This window comes from Piliocolobus tephrosceles, chromosome 1, assembly GCF_002776525.5.
Source record: "Piliocolobus tephrosceles isolate RC106 chromosome 1, ASM277652v3, whole genome shotgun sequence".
Lineage (NCBI taxonomy): Eukaryota > Metazoa > Chordata > Mammalia > Primates > Cercopithecidae > Piliocolobus > Piliocolobus tephrosceles.
Genome location: NC_045434.1, coordinates 17,369,774 through 17,383,449, shown reverse-complemented (window position 1 = coordinate 17,383,449; position 13,676 = coordinate 17,369,774). Strand labels below are relative to the sequence as shown.

At 43.6% G+C, this 13,676-nt stretch overlaps 1 pseudogene; it reads right to left on the bottom strand.

Annotated features, from left to right (window-relative positions):
* The window catches only part of LOC113224996, a 92,692-nt pseudogene that overhangs the window by 28,140 nt on the left and 50,876 nt on the right, over positions 1-13,676 (bottom strand).

The following is a 13,676-nucleotide window of genomic DNA, read 5'->3' as shown; positions in this document are numbered from 1 at the left end:
AAAAAAAAAAAAAAAAAAAAAAAGGAAACTGTCATTTGCAGCAACATGGAAGAAACTGGATTTCATTATGTTAAGTGAAATGAGCCAGACACAGAAAGACAAATATTGCAAGTTCTCACTCATATGTGGGACCTAAAAAAGTTGATCCCGTGTAGGTGGAGAGTAGAGTGATGGTTACCAGAGGCTGGGAAGGGTAGGAGGGAGAGGGATGAAGAGAGGCTGGCTAATGGATAGAAAATCACCGTTTGACAGAAGGAATACTTCTAGTGTTCAATAGCACACTGTAGCATGACTATAGTTAACAATAATGTAATAAATACTTCAGATAGCTAGAAGAGAACATTGGGGATGTTCCCAACACAAATAAATGATAAATGTTTGAGGGAATGGATATGCTAATTACCCTGCTTTGATCATTACACATTCTACGCATGTATGAAAATATCTCCTGTACCCCAAAATATCTCCTGTATCCCATACATAATATATGTATAATTATTATGTATCAATTAAAAACGGGAGCTCCTTATGAATAACAAAAGCCATTCTTATCACTCAGGAAATTCCAAGGGTTTTCGGCATTCTGTGCCAGGAACTGTGAACAAAGACCAAATATATTTCTTATAACACAACAGCAGATCTGATGAGATCACAGGAGAGGCTGAGGAAGCAGGTGTGGAATCCAGCATCCTCGAAGGTCTTGGCTAGAAGGCTTGCTCATCTCTCTCTGCTGCTGGAAGTGAAGAACTCAGACTGTCTCCATCAGCACATCACCCCTCTCAGGAGCCCATACTGTGGAGGGGAGAGGAGGGCCCACCAGGCAGCCTTCTGGGCTCTCAGCCACCGTGGGGGAGAAGGGCACCTGCCTCTAGATTCTTACTGAGACAGCACACACCAGAGGGGCCGCCGAGAAACAGCAAACGTGCACATGCCTCAGAGGGGTGAGAAGCTGGGTGTCAAAACCAACAAATGCCCGTTTCAAACATCCTGGAAATTACCATGAGTAGAAAAAAGCAGTCACAAATCAGCCACCTGTTCACTCCTCCACGCCCCCCCCCCAGATGTGCCAAGACAGCTGCCAAACGTGCTGCTTTCCCAGTGGGTTAGGAGCATGAGATCCATCAGACAGGCAACTCAGTTCTCTCTCAGCTCTTCTCGGCCTTACCTCAGGGAACCACTGGTGCTGGATGCAAAGAACTGGTGACTTCTGCAATTCCTACTCTGTCTACACAGACTGCATCCTAATTCCACCCCATGCCATGCGTCAACATTTGTGAATCCTTGCTAATGCAGGACAGGAAAAGGGGAACAGGCTGGGAGCACAGGGAAGATGGTGAGGGGAGACAAAACAGACAGTGGAGAAGGAAAATATGTTAAGTTGTTGCTCACTGCAGAAAGTGTTACTGTAAGCCAGGCACAGTGGCCCACGCCTGTAATCCCAGCACTTTGGGAGGCCAAGGTGGGTGGATTGCCTGAGGTCAGGAGTTTGAGACCAGCCTGACCAACATGATGAAACCCCGTCTCTACTAAAAATACAAAAATTAGCCAGGCCTGGTGTCGGGTGCCTGTAATTCCAGCTACTCAGGAGGCTGAGAGAGGAGAATCACTTGAACCCAGGAGGCAGAGGTTGCAATGAGCCAAGATTGCGCACATTGCCCTCCAGTCTGGGTGACAAGAGTGAAACTGTGTCGCAAAAAAAAGGAAAAGAAAAGAAAAGAAGAAAGTGTCACTGTAACTGCCCAGTGGGTTCATCTTACCCACTGCCCAGATAAAGCTGATTTATCGAGACAGGGGAATTGCAGTAGAGAAAGAGTTTAATTCACATAGAGCTGGTTAAACGGGAGACCAGAGTTTTATTATTACTCTCATCAGTCACTTGGAAACCTCAGAGGCTAGGGTTTTTCAAGGATAGTTTGGTAGGCAGGAAATGGGTGTGGCTGACTGGCTGGGGATGCAATCATAGGGGTGTGGAAAATGGTCCTCATGCACTGAGTCTGCTTCTGTGTGGGGGTCCACAGAGGAGCTGCTGGCCCAAGTGGAGTCATCTGGTTGTCAGAAAAGCAAAAGTCTGAAGAGACATCTTAAAAGGTCAATCTTAGGTTCTACAATAGTGATATTAATTACAGGAGTAATTGGGGAAGTTGCAAATCTTGTGACCTCTGGAATAATGGCTGGTAACTGTGTATGCCTGCATCTTAGCAGAATTCGGGCTCCTCTCTTCCTCTTAAACTTATGACCTTTTATTTGCTTTATAAAAGCAGTTTAGTTTTAGGAAGGGTGATCATTTACACTATAAACTAAATTTCTCCCAAGTTAGTTCAGCCCATGCCCAGGAATGACCAATGGCAGTTGGAGGTTAAAGGCAAGATGGAGTTAGTTACGTCAGCTCTATTCCACTGCTATAATTTTCTCACTGTTACAATTTTTGGAAAGGTGTTTTCATCGGTATAAAAGGGAAAAGTGTGCCTCTGGCTGCCCTGAAGGTATACTAACACCGCACAGAGGGCGAGAAGGACCCAGAACCCTGTTGAGACTGAGCCAGCTGTCACAAGAATGCCTGAGGGCAACAAGGGTGTGTATTAAGTGTGTGCACTGTAAGCCTGCAATGGGATGGACTGCTTCCGGGTCACATCCTGTCCTAGAGACAAGCAAGAAACTGGGTTCCCAAGCTTGTAAGGTTCCCGGCAGAATTTGTCTCATTTTAATGAAACAATAATTTTAATAACATTACAATAACTTTAATGAAATGATGAAGACTCAACACTACCAGTACTCTCTTTGCACATTCTAACCTCCTTTCCCTGGACTCATAAATCAAGCTTTGCAAGAGTCGTTGAATTTCTGTACAGAAGTTCAATCGCTGGGTGGGAAATGGGAGGATGGTGTTTCTGGATCCTTCTGGGAACAGGAGGAATTGTCCTGAGAATCCACTCTAGGTGCCCCCAATTCTTAGACTCTCCTGGACACTCTTGATGGTCCATTCAGGTTTATTTAGAAACCCCAGTGGTAGTATAAGTAAAAAATAAAATCCTAAGTCCTGAACTGACTGAATGGATTCCCTCTGGGCCAAGGGGACCCCAGGAAAAAACCTTAAAAACTGAGTTTTCAGCCATGACGAGACAAGAGGTAAGACACGCCTCGTTATACCTCCTCCCTCTTAAGGTTTAGCCACAGCAACTGACCTGCATTCATGTTAAAATAGAGGTCATAAGACTGACAAAACTGACTCTCTGTGACAATAAGATACCAAATTATCAACAGGACCGAAGGCCAGGCCAGGCAAGGGTTAAGTCTCTCACCCCTACACTCAGTGAATCAACTGTGTTCTAACTGAGTCTGTTGGCACCTTGATCTTGATCTTGGACTTCTCAGCCTCCAGAACAGTGAGGAATAAATTCTTGTTGTTTATAAGTCACCCAGTCAATGCTATTCTGTTATAGCGGCCTGAATGGACTAAGACAGGGCCCTTAGTGATTTTTCAATAGGGGACTATCACCTCTCACAAGCAAATGCTTTGGCACCCGGTTATTTTGAGCTGTGCTGGGTAAATCTGACCAAGAGGCAGCCCAGGCCTACATAGACTGTCTGGGGTGAGGAGAGGGCCATATTCACCTGTGCACTGGTCTCTGAGGTCTGGGAGAACAGCACCTGCACTTGCCATTCCCCAGCACACCCAGTACAGTATCAGTGCACAGTGTCGGTACACAGGTGGTGCGTGCGGAAACTTTGAGGAACACAGCACGGAACTGCAATGCTGTTTCCCACATGCGATTCTCTCAACCCAGGTCAGGATTCGATGCCTTCAGGGCTGAGACATCAGAAAAGTGCTCCTCAGGGTCGTTCAAGTTCATCTGCCTGTAAATCCATTCGAGAGAGTAAGGCTAAGGAGGTTTAACCGTATTTTTCCAGGTGAAGTCAGGTGACATCTTCCTTAGGCTTCCTTAAAGCTTTTCTGAACCTGGAAATGAGCTAGACATTTAGGTGTGCCTTATGTTCCGTGATAGGTAGATTAACTGAAGCTGCTCCTAAAAATGATTTCAGGACAAAGATGTTATCAGATGAAGGCAAGGCCACAGACGCTTGTACTTTCTCATTAAATAACGTCACTCAGTGTTGCCAGTTTTCCATTGTCCAAAGAACACTTCCCTCATTCATGTAACTCAGGTCAGCCTACCTGGAGGACTAACCCTCAACAGACTAGGAATATTTTAACTACCATGTCTGTCTATTAGATGCCTGAATTTTTACTTACTCAACTTCCAGCTTTACTTTTTCACTTACTCAACTTTCCAGCTGTTCCAGAAAGGTTTTAATGCAATGACTGAGGACTGTGTGGTGGGGGAACTAGAAGGCAATTAAAAGAATCTCAGTCTGAGAATCAGGATCCCAGATGATCTCCCTGTTTGCAACCACTCACCCACCCTGGGACCCCCTGATTCCTTAGCAATGAGGAATCTGGGTTTCCAGCTTTGGCATTCAATGATCTGAAATGAAAAGCCAAACAAGAGTCAAAACTGGGATATAACCTGAGAAACCTGTGTCCCATTGCAGGGCCTCTTGGTATCCTGGGACCTCAGAGTGGTTTACAATTTTCTAAAGGGTAGAAGTGCAATTTGAGAGGAAGAAAATGGCTTTGGGACTTTATCCCGCCCCCTAATCAATGACAAAAAGCCTTCTTCTCATCAGATGTTATACATCATCCTTTCAGGATGACACAATTAGAGTCCATTTCTGTGATTCATTATGTCCCAGTAATCATTTTAAAGAAGAGGAAACAGTTGTCCCTTTTAAAATAATATTTTATGTGAATCGCTGTAAATAAATAGGATTTTTTAAACTCAGACGCTCTCTAAATGTTTGCTTTTCTGACATCCCTCTCTAAAACTTCGCAAACTCAAGGGTAAAGCAGTGCCACAGGGTCTACTAAAGCCAGCTCCTTCTCTCATCAGCAAGGTCTCCAGAGACCAACGGAAGTCCCCACGCAAACCATGCCTCCTTTTCCAGCATGCAGGCACTTCCACAGTGCTTCCCGATTATCTGCTTGGATAGTGCGAGGCTGTGCTACCCTGCTGGATAATGGAAATACGAAGAAGAGCTAATGTGCTTCTGCCCTTGAGGACTCCACAATCTAGCTTAAGGAGGGAGACAAGCTGTGAACACATAGCACCACGTGGTGTAGTGTAGTGCTATGGGCTGAACTGTGACCCTCCTAAATCCACATGTTGAAGTCCTAACCTCTAGTACCTCAGCATGCCACTTATTTGGAGATAGGGTCTTTAAAGAGGTAATTAAGGAAAAATGAGGTCATCAGGGTGGGTCCTAATCTAATATGACTGCTGTCCTTACAAGAAGAGGAGATGACACAGAGGCACATGGAGGGAAGACCATGAGGACACGGGAAGACAGCCATCTGCAAGCCAAGGAGAGAGGCCTCAGGAGAAACCACCCCTGCTGACACCTTGTTCTTGGACTTCCAGCCTCTGGAACTGTGAGAACATAAATTTCTGTTGTTGAAGGCACCTTGCATGTGAAACTTTGTTATGGCAGCCCTAGCAAATGAAGACAGAGGACAATGTGGAGTTTAGGGCTTCAGAGTAGCGGCAAGTCTAGGTCTGGAGGGATGTGGGAATTTCAGGGGGACGGTGCACCATTGTCACTGGCACCGTGTCATAAACTCCTGGAGAAGTCACATCTGTGTGTTTGTGTGACTGCAACTTACCCAAAAGACCAAAGTGGTGCTCTCAACCTTGGCTGCACTCCAGAGCCCCCTTGGAAGCCTTAACCCCCTGATGTCCAGGCCTCACCCTAGGAAGATCCCCCACCAGGCCGGAATCTCTGTGGCTGGGAACCAGGCCCCTATAGAGGCTGAGCCATGAGATGGGCAGGAGAGGAGTGGACCTTGGCTGAGGGAGACACCACCAAGGAAACTGAGACTGTAGGGACCCTGGGTCTTCCCTATGGGATTCAATTTAGGATTTCATCACTTGTACATGTAGAAATGAACAGTATATGGCTATAGGAGGATTAACTGGAATGGATAAATGCCATTGTCATTTGCATTAACTCTTCCTACCTTAGTGCAAACAAATTCTTTTGTGTGCATCCCAGCAAGGCAGGAAGATAAGAAGGAATGAAGAGCATTGACTTTGAATGACAGCGGGCCACATCAGGAGGCTGTAGAAGCTAGTGGAGTGCTAGTACCATGAATTTGTGAGCATGCGTGATACACACACGTACATATGCACACAATGTACACATACAGTATTTATAAAAACTTATATTTTAATATACAGTAAAGAATATACTGTATATTTGGCTTTTTTCTGGACTTAACATGGACTTTTTTCTGGACTAATATTCTTTAGAACATCTTTTTCTATGGCTGTTACATTTAGTTACACGTGTACTATGATTAATTTTACCATTTTCTATGTTTGATTCCCTAAACTGGGACTGAATATAAAGTCAAACTCTATGAATTTAAATATCAATCCTGAACTAATATATTTTTTTATTTTTTTGAGATGGAGTCTCGCTCTGTTGCCCAGGCTTGAGTGCAGTGGCGCGATCTGGACTCACTGCAAGCTCCGCCTCCCGGGTTCACACCATTCTCCTGCCTCAGCCTCCTGAGCAGCTGGGACTACAGGCACCCGCCACCATGCCCGGCTAATTTTATATATTTTTATTAGAGATGGAGTTTCGCCATGTTAGTCCAGATGGTCTCGATCTCCTGACCTCATAATCTGCCCACCTCAGCCTCCCAAAGTGCTGGGATTACAGGTGTGAGCCACCGCGTCCGGCCACTAATACCAGTTTTACCCAATCTACATTTCGACAGATCCCAAGAAACAGGATGGGTGAGTACCTGCAAGCTTCTTTTATCCTAGAAGGACATTCTGTAGTGGGGGTGCTGGGTCACTCTTTCCCCACTCTCTACAAAAACTTACAATATAACTTTAATCTCATCTCTCATGTGTCTTGTATTTCTCCTTTCTTTTGGATCCCTTTCATTGTCCTGAAACAGTCTCAGGTTTTTCCCATCTAAAAACTACATCTTTCTTCCACTTCACTTTCCCTTCTAGCTGCTGCCCTTTTCTCTATTTTCTCTTCTCTTCGCTGTCACGTGTCTTAGAAGCTCTGCGTACACGCGATGTTCCTATATCTCACTTCTCACACGATCCTCCCTCATTCCAACCTGGCCTCTAGCCCATCACACTACAACATGGAGTGTCCTAAGGCCGCCAATGAACTCCACTGCACCACCCCCAAAAGGGGTATTTAGTGTTTATCTTGGTTGACCTTCAGCAATGACTTCCTCCTCCTTTTTTTTTTTGAGATGGAGTTTCGCTCTTGTTGCCCAGGCTGGAGTGCAATGGAGCAATATTGGCTCACCGCAACCTCCGCCTCTCTGGTTCAAGCGATTTTCCTGCCTCAGCCTCCCGAGTAGCCGGGACCACAGGCATGCATCACCACACCCAGTTGATTTTGTATTTGTAGTAGAGACAGAGTTTCTCCATGTTGGTCAGGCTGGTCTCAAACTCGTGACCTCAGGTGATCCAACCTCCTCAGCCTCCAAAAGTGCTGGGATTATAGGCGTGAGCCACTGCGCCTGGCCCGACCTCCTCCTCCTTCTTTAAATATTTCCTTCTCCTATAGTGGAAACGGACATCCTACTCTAAGGGTTTTCTCCTATTTCTGTGATTACACCTTCACCTTCTTGCCTCAGTGCTCTATACTCAGCATGACATTTTGGAGTTCCTTAAGTCTTGGTCCTAAGCCTCCTTCTACTCTGCTCTCTCTCACTGGTCTTTCTCACCATGCCCACGGCTTCAGTTACTGTCACACTGAATGCTCCATAGCCTCTGTCTTCCACTCACACATGTCTTCTGAGCTCCAAATTCACTAACCCCACTGGCTACTAGATATCGCTACCTGGGCATATAAAGGCACCTCAGGTCCCAAACCCAATCCTCCTCTATTGTTCTTACCTCACTAAATAGCAGCATTATCAGTGGAGGTGTGCAGCCCCGGAACCAAGGAGTTATCTTTACTCTTCTTTAAAATATATATATATATATATTTTCAGCATTCTCATTCCCTGACTTTCAGTCTGTCCCCAAACCTTGCTGGTTCGATTAAATCTTCCTTTGTCTCCACCTATTGTCACTACCGTAGTCTCAGCCTCTAGCCAACAAGGCCTGGATCACTCTAACTTTCTGAGACTTGATTTATTCACATTTACTCTTATTCCAATTTCATTTCAGTCTCCACACTGTAACCGGGTTACAGAGTTAACTGGGAAGTCACTGAGGGTTTTAACCAGGGCAGTGGTGTGATCAGATTTGCCACTCTAGTTCTTTTAATTGTGATGTTAGGGTGTCGATTTTAGATCTCTCCTGCTTTCTCTTGTGGGCATTTAGCGCTATAAATTTCCCTCTACACACTGCTTTAAATGTGTCCCAGAGATTCTGATACATTGTGTCTTTGTTCTTATCAGTTTCAAAGAACATCTTTATTTCTGTTTTCATTTTGTTATTTACCCAGTAGTCATTCAGGAGCAGGTTGTTCAGTTTCCATGTAGTTGTGCAGTTTTGAGGGAGATTCTTAATTCTGAGTTCTAATTTGATTGCACTGTCATCTGAGAGATAGTTTGTTGGGATTTCTGTTCTTTTATATTTGCTCCGGAGTGTTTTACTTCCAGTTATGTGGTCAATTTTAGAATAAGTGCGATGTGGTGCTGAGAATGTATATTCTGTTGATTTGGGGTGGAGAGTTCTGTAGATGTCTATTAGATCCACTTGGTCCATAGCTGAGTTCAAGTCCTGGATATCCTTGTTAATCTTCTGTCTCACTGATCTGTCTAATATTGACAGTGGGGTGTTAAAGTCTCCCATTATTATTGTATGGGGGTCTAAGTCTCTTTGTAGGTCTCTAAGGACTTGCTTTATGAATCTGTGTGCTCCTGTATTGGGTGCATATATATTTAGGATAATTAGCTCTTCTTGTTGAATTGATCCCTTTATCATTATATAATGGCTTTCTTTGTCTCTTTTGATCTTTGTTGGTTTAAAGTCTGTTTTATCAGTTACCAGGATTGCAACCCCTGCTTTTGTTTGCTTTCCATTTGCCTGGTAGATCTTCCTCCATCCCTTTATTTTGAGCCTATGTGTGTCTTTGTACATGAGACGGGTCTCCTGAATACAGCACACCGATGGGTCTTGACTACAATTTACCAGTCTGTGTCTTTTAATTGGGGCATTTAGCCCATTTACATTTAAGGTTAATATTGTTATGAGTGAATTTGATCCTGCCATAATGATGCTAGCTGGTTATTTTGCCAGTTAATTGATGCAGTTTCTTCATAGCATCGATGGTCTTTACCATTTGGCATGTTTTTTCAGTGGCTGGAACCAGTTGTTCCTTTCCATGTTTAGTGCTTCCTTCAGGAGCTCTTGTAAGGCAGGCCTGGTGATGACAAAATCTCTCAACATTTGCTTGTCTGTAAAGGATTTTATTTCTCCTTCACTTATGAAGCTTAGTTTGGCTGGATATAAAATTCTGGGTTGAAAATTCTTTTCTTTAAGAATGTTGAATATTGGCTCGCACTCTCTTCTGGCTTGTAGGGCTTCTGCAGAGAGATCGGCTGTTAGTCTGATGGGCTTCCCTTTGTGAGTAACCTGACCTTTCTCTGTGGCTGCACTTAACATTTTTTCCTTCATTTCAACCTTGGTGAATCTAACAATTATGTGTGTTGGGGTTGCTCTTCTCGAGGAATATCTTTGTGGTGTTCTCTGTATTTCCTGAATTTGAATGTTGGCCTGCCTTGCTAGGTTGGGGCAGTTCTCCTGGATAATATTCTGAAGAGTGTTTTCCAACTCGGTTCCATTCTCCCCATCACTTTCAGGTACACCAATCAAACATAGATTTTGTCTTTTCACATAGTCCCATATTTCTTGGAGGCTTTGTTGGTTTCTTTTCTCTAATCTTGTCTTCTCGCTTTATTTCATTAATTTGATCTTCAAACACTGACATCCTTTCTTCCACTTCATTGAATCGGCCATTGAAGCTTGTGTATGCTTCATGAAGTTCTCGTACTGTGGTTTTCAGCTGCATCAGGTCATTTAAGCTCTTCTCTTCACTGTTTATTCTAGTTAGCCATTCGTCTAATCTTTTTTCAAGGTTTTTAGCTTCCTCGTAATGGGTTAGAACATGCTCCTTTATCTAGGAGAAGTTTGTTATCACTGACCTTCTGAGGCCTACATCTGTCAACTTGTCAAACTCATTCTCCATCTAGTTTTGTTCCCTTGCTGGCAAGGACCTGCAATCCTTCGGAGGAGAAGAGGCGTTCTGGTTCTCGGAATTTGCAGCCTTTCTACTCTGGTTTCTCCCCATCTTTGTGGTTTTACCTACTTTTGGTCTTCAATGTTGGTGACCTATGGATGGGGTTTTGGTGTGGATTTTCTTTTTGTTAATGTTGATGCTATTCCTTTGATAGATTTTTTAAAAATATTTGTTAATTCATTCAAGATAATAAATCTATTACATGTTTATACAAACAAACTTCTTTTTTTTTTTTTTTGGAGACAGAGTCTCACCCTGTCTCCCAACCTGGGGTGCAGTGGCATGATCTTAGCTCACTGCAACCTCTGCCTCCCAGGATTAAGTGATTCTCCTGTCTCAGCCTCCCAAGTAGTTGGGACTATAGGCACCTGCCATCATGCCAAACTAATTTTTGTATTTTTAGTAGAGATGGGGTTTCACCATGTTGGCCAGGCTGGTCTCAAACTCCTGACCTCAGGTGATCCGCCCGCCTCGGCCTCCCAAAGTGCTGGGATTACAGGCATGAGTCACTGTGCCTGGTCACAAATAAACTTTTTTAAATGAGAAAACTGTATTTTCCAAGACAAAACGAAATATGACAAGAACTGCACTGCTTTATGTTCTTGCCCATCTCTTTAATGTCTGGCTTAGTGGAAAACAACTGACTTCTCTGTCATATCTGCTTCTGCATTTAATGTGTTTTGATAAGTTGCTTTGGTAGAAGTATATAAAGAAAATTTTACTTTGCACAGACATGTAGTTAGAAAGTGGAGCTCAATAGGCTTTCAGATACTGAGGATTTTCTTCTTTGATTCTACATCAAAACTCAAGAAGAGGTAGTTTTTAAAGGCTAGTTGCAATGTGGAATCTGAAATTTTATCAATGAAACTTTTATATACTTTTTTGTTTGTTCGTTTGTTTGAGACAGAGTCTTGCACTGTCACCCAGGCTGCAGTGTAATGGCACGATCTCAGCTCACTGCAACCTCTGCCTCCTGGGTTCAAGCGATTCTCCTGCCTCAGCCTCCCGAGTAGCTGGGAATACAGGTGCACACCACCACACTCGGCTAATTTTTTATATTTTTAGTAGAGATGGGGTTTCACTATGTTGGCCAGACTTGTCTCGAACTTCTGACCTCGTGATCCACCCGCCTCAGTCTCCCAAAATGCTGGGATTACAGGTGTGAGCCACCATGCCCAGCCATTTTATATACTTTTTACATTAAAATCTATCGGTCATCCATTTGTTTTTATTTTTCTGTTGTTGTTGTTGTTTGTTTGTTTGTTTGTTTGTTTGTTTTTTGAGATAAGGTCTCTCTCTGTTGCCCATGCTGTAGTACAGTGGTGCAATCACATCTTACTACAGCCTTGACCTCTTGGGCTTGAGTGATCCTCCTGCCTCAGCCTCCTGAGTAGCTCAGACTACAGGTGTGCACCACCATGCCCAGGTAATTTTTAAAAATTTTAGCAGAGATGAGTTCTTGCCATGTTGCACAGGCTGATCTTGAACTCCTAACCTCAAGCAATCCTCCCACCTCAGTTTCCCAAAGTGTTGGCATTACAGGCATGAGCCACCAAGCCTGGCCTCAGATTGCACTTTGAATGGCTCTTTTACCCACTAGCAGTCTGGAAAATATTTCTTCACTGAATTGTGCAGAATTTCCAAATAACAACATTTCACACAATATCAAAAAACCACATACTACCAATCTCACTGAAAAAGTTTTAGCAGATACAAGTTTTCCAAAATTCTAATTTCCACTTGAAAACTTGAATTTTATCAATTGCAACATTGACAGGCTCACTTTATTCATTTTCATGAAAATGTCCATATGAACAACCTAGTTTGTCTTTCAGTTGTTCTTTCAAGCAAAATTGATGATCCCTGCAGCTGGTTCAGCTCCGTCATCCATGCTTTCCGCAAGTTCGGCATACAGCAGCAATGCTTCATAGATACTTCGCATTTCACCGCTTGGAATATTAAAGAGATTCTTATTAAAGGGTTGACACAACAAAAGCTAATAGCCTTGGGCTGGGTGCAGTGGCTCACGCCTGTTACCCCAACACTTTGGCAGGCCGAGGTGGGCAGATCTCCTGAGGTCAGGAGTTCGAGACCAGCCTGGCCAATATATAGTGAAACCCTGTCTCTACTAAAAAAATACAAAAATTACCTGGGCATGCTGGCGCATGCCTATAATCCTAGCATTTTGGGTGACTGAAGTGGGAGGATGATCTGAGGTCAGGAGTTCGAGACCAACCTGGCCAACATATAGTGAAACCCCGTCTCTACTAAAAAAATACAAAAATTAGCTGGGCATGGTGGCACATGCCTATAGTCCCAGCTACTTGGAAAGCTGAGGCTGGAGAGTCACTTGAACCCAGGAGGCAGAGGTTGCAGTGAGCTGAGATCGCGCCATTGCACTCCAGCTTGCGCAGCAGAGCAAGACTCCGTCTCTCAAAAAAAATTAATTAATTAACTAATTAATTAGTAGTTTTTAGTCCTTCATCCAGGACATTCTTAAGTAAGAGTGGCTTTTATTTTCAACCACAAGCGTGTGGTGGGAAGGAAGACCATGACAACGACCAATGATAGAGTTTCAAGCCACTGCCTTGATCTATGTTTTATCCATCACTGCTTCTGCACCAAGGATGCAAATGAAAATAAAGTTCCAAGATAAATCATGAGATGCAGAAAGTTATTCAATCCTTTGAATATTTATCACCATTTGTATCTGTTGCTGAACATTCATATAAAATAAGTTACTCTTTGAAGAACAGTTGGTGCTGTTACAGCAAGTCAAACCATGTCTATAGATTTGCTCAATTGTAAGGCGAAAGGAAATTTCTGAAAATAAGATATTAACTTGGTCTTCACATGTGCAGCTAAATCTTTAATTCAATGAGTCCCAGCAACATTTGAAGTGGCACTGCCTTGAATTTTACTGACTTTTCATCCAGTGGGCATTCAGGAATGTCAGCTGTTCAAGACTTTCTTAGTCTCTCAGCTATTGTGTGGGCTTCTCCGGTCAAAGCAATGGCAGCTCACTCTGTTAGACAGAGGCTTCAGTGACTTTTTCATTTCTAGTTTGAAAAGCTGGAAGAAATTTTGGCTTTTAAAGAGCTCATAGGGCCTGTAATCCCAGCACGTTGGGAGGCTGAGGTGGGCGGATCACCTGAGGTCGGGAGTTCGAGACTAAAATCTGATCAACATGGAGAAACCCCATCTCTACTAAAAATACACAAAATTAACTGGGTGTGGTGGCACATGCCTGTAATCCCAGCTACTTGGGAGGCTGAGGCAGGAGAACCTCTTGAACCCAGGAGACAAAGGTTGTGGTGAGCCGAGATCGCGCCGTT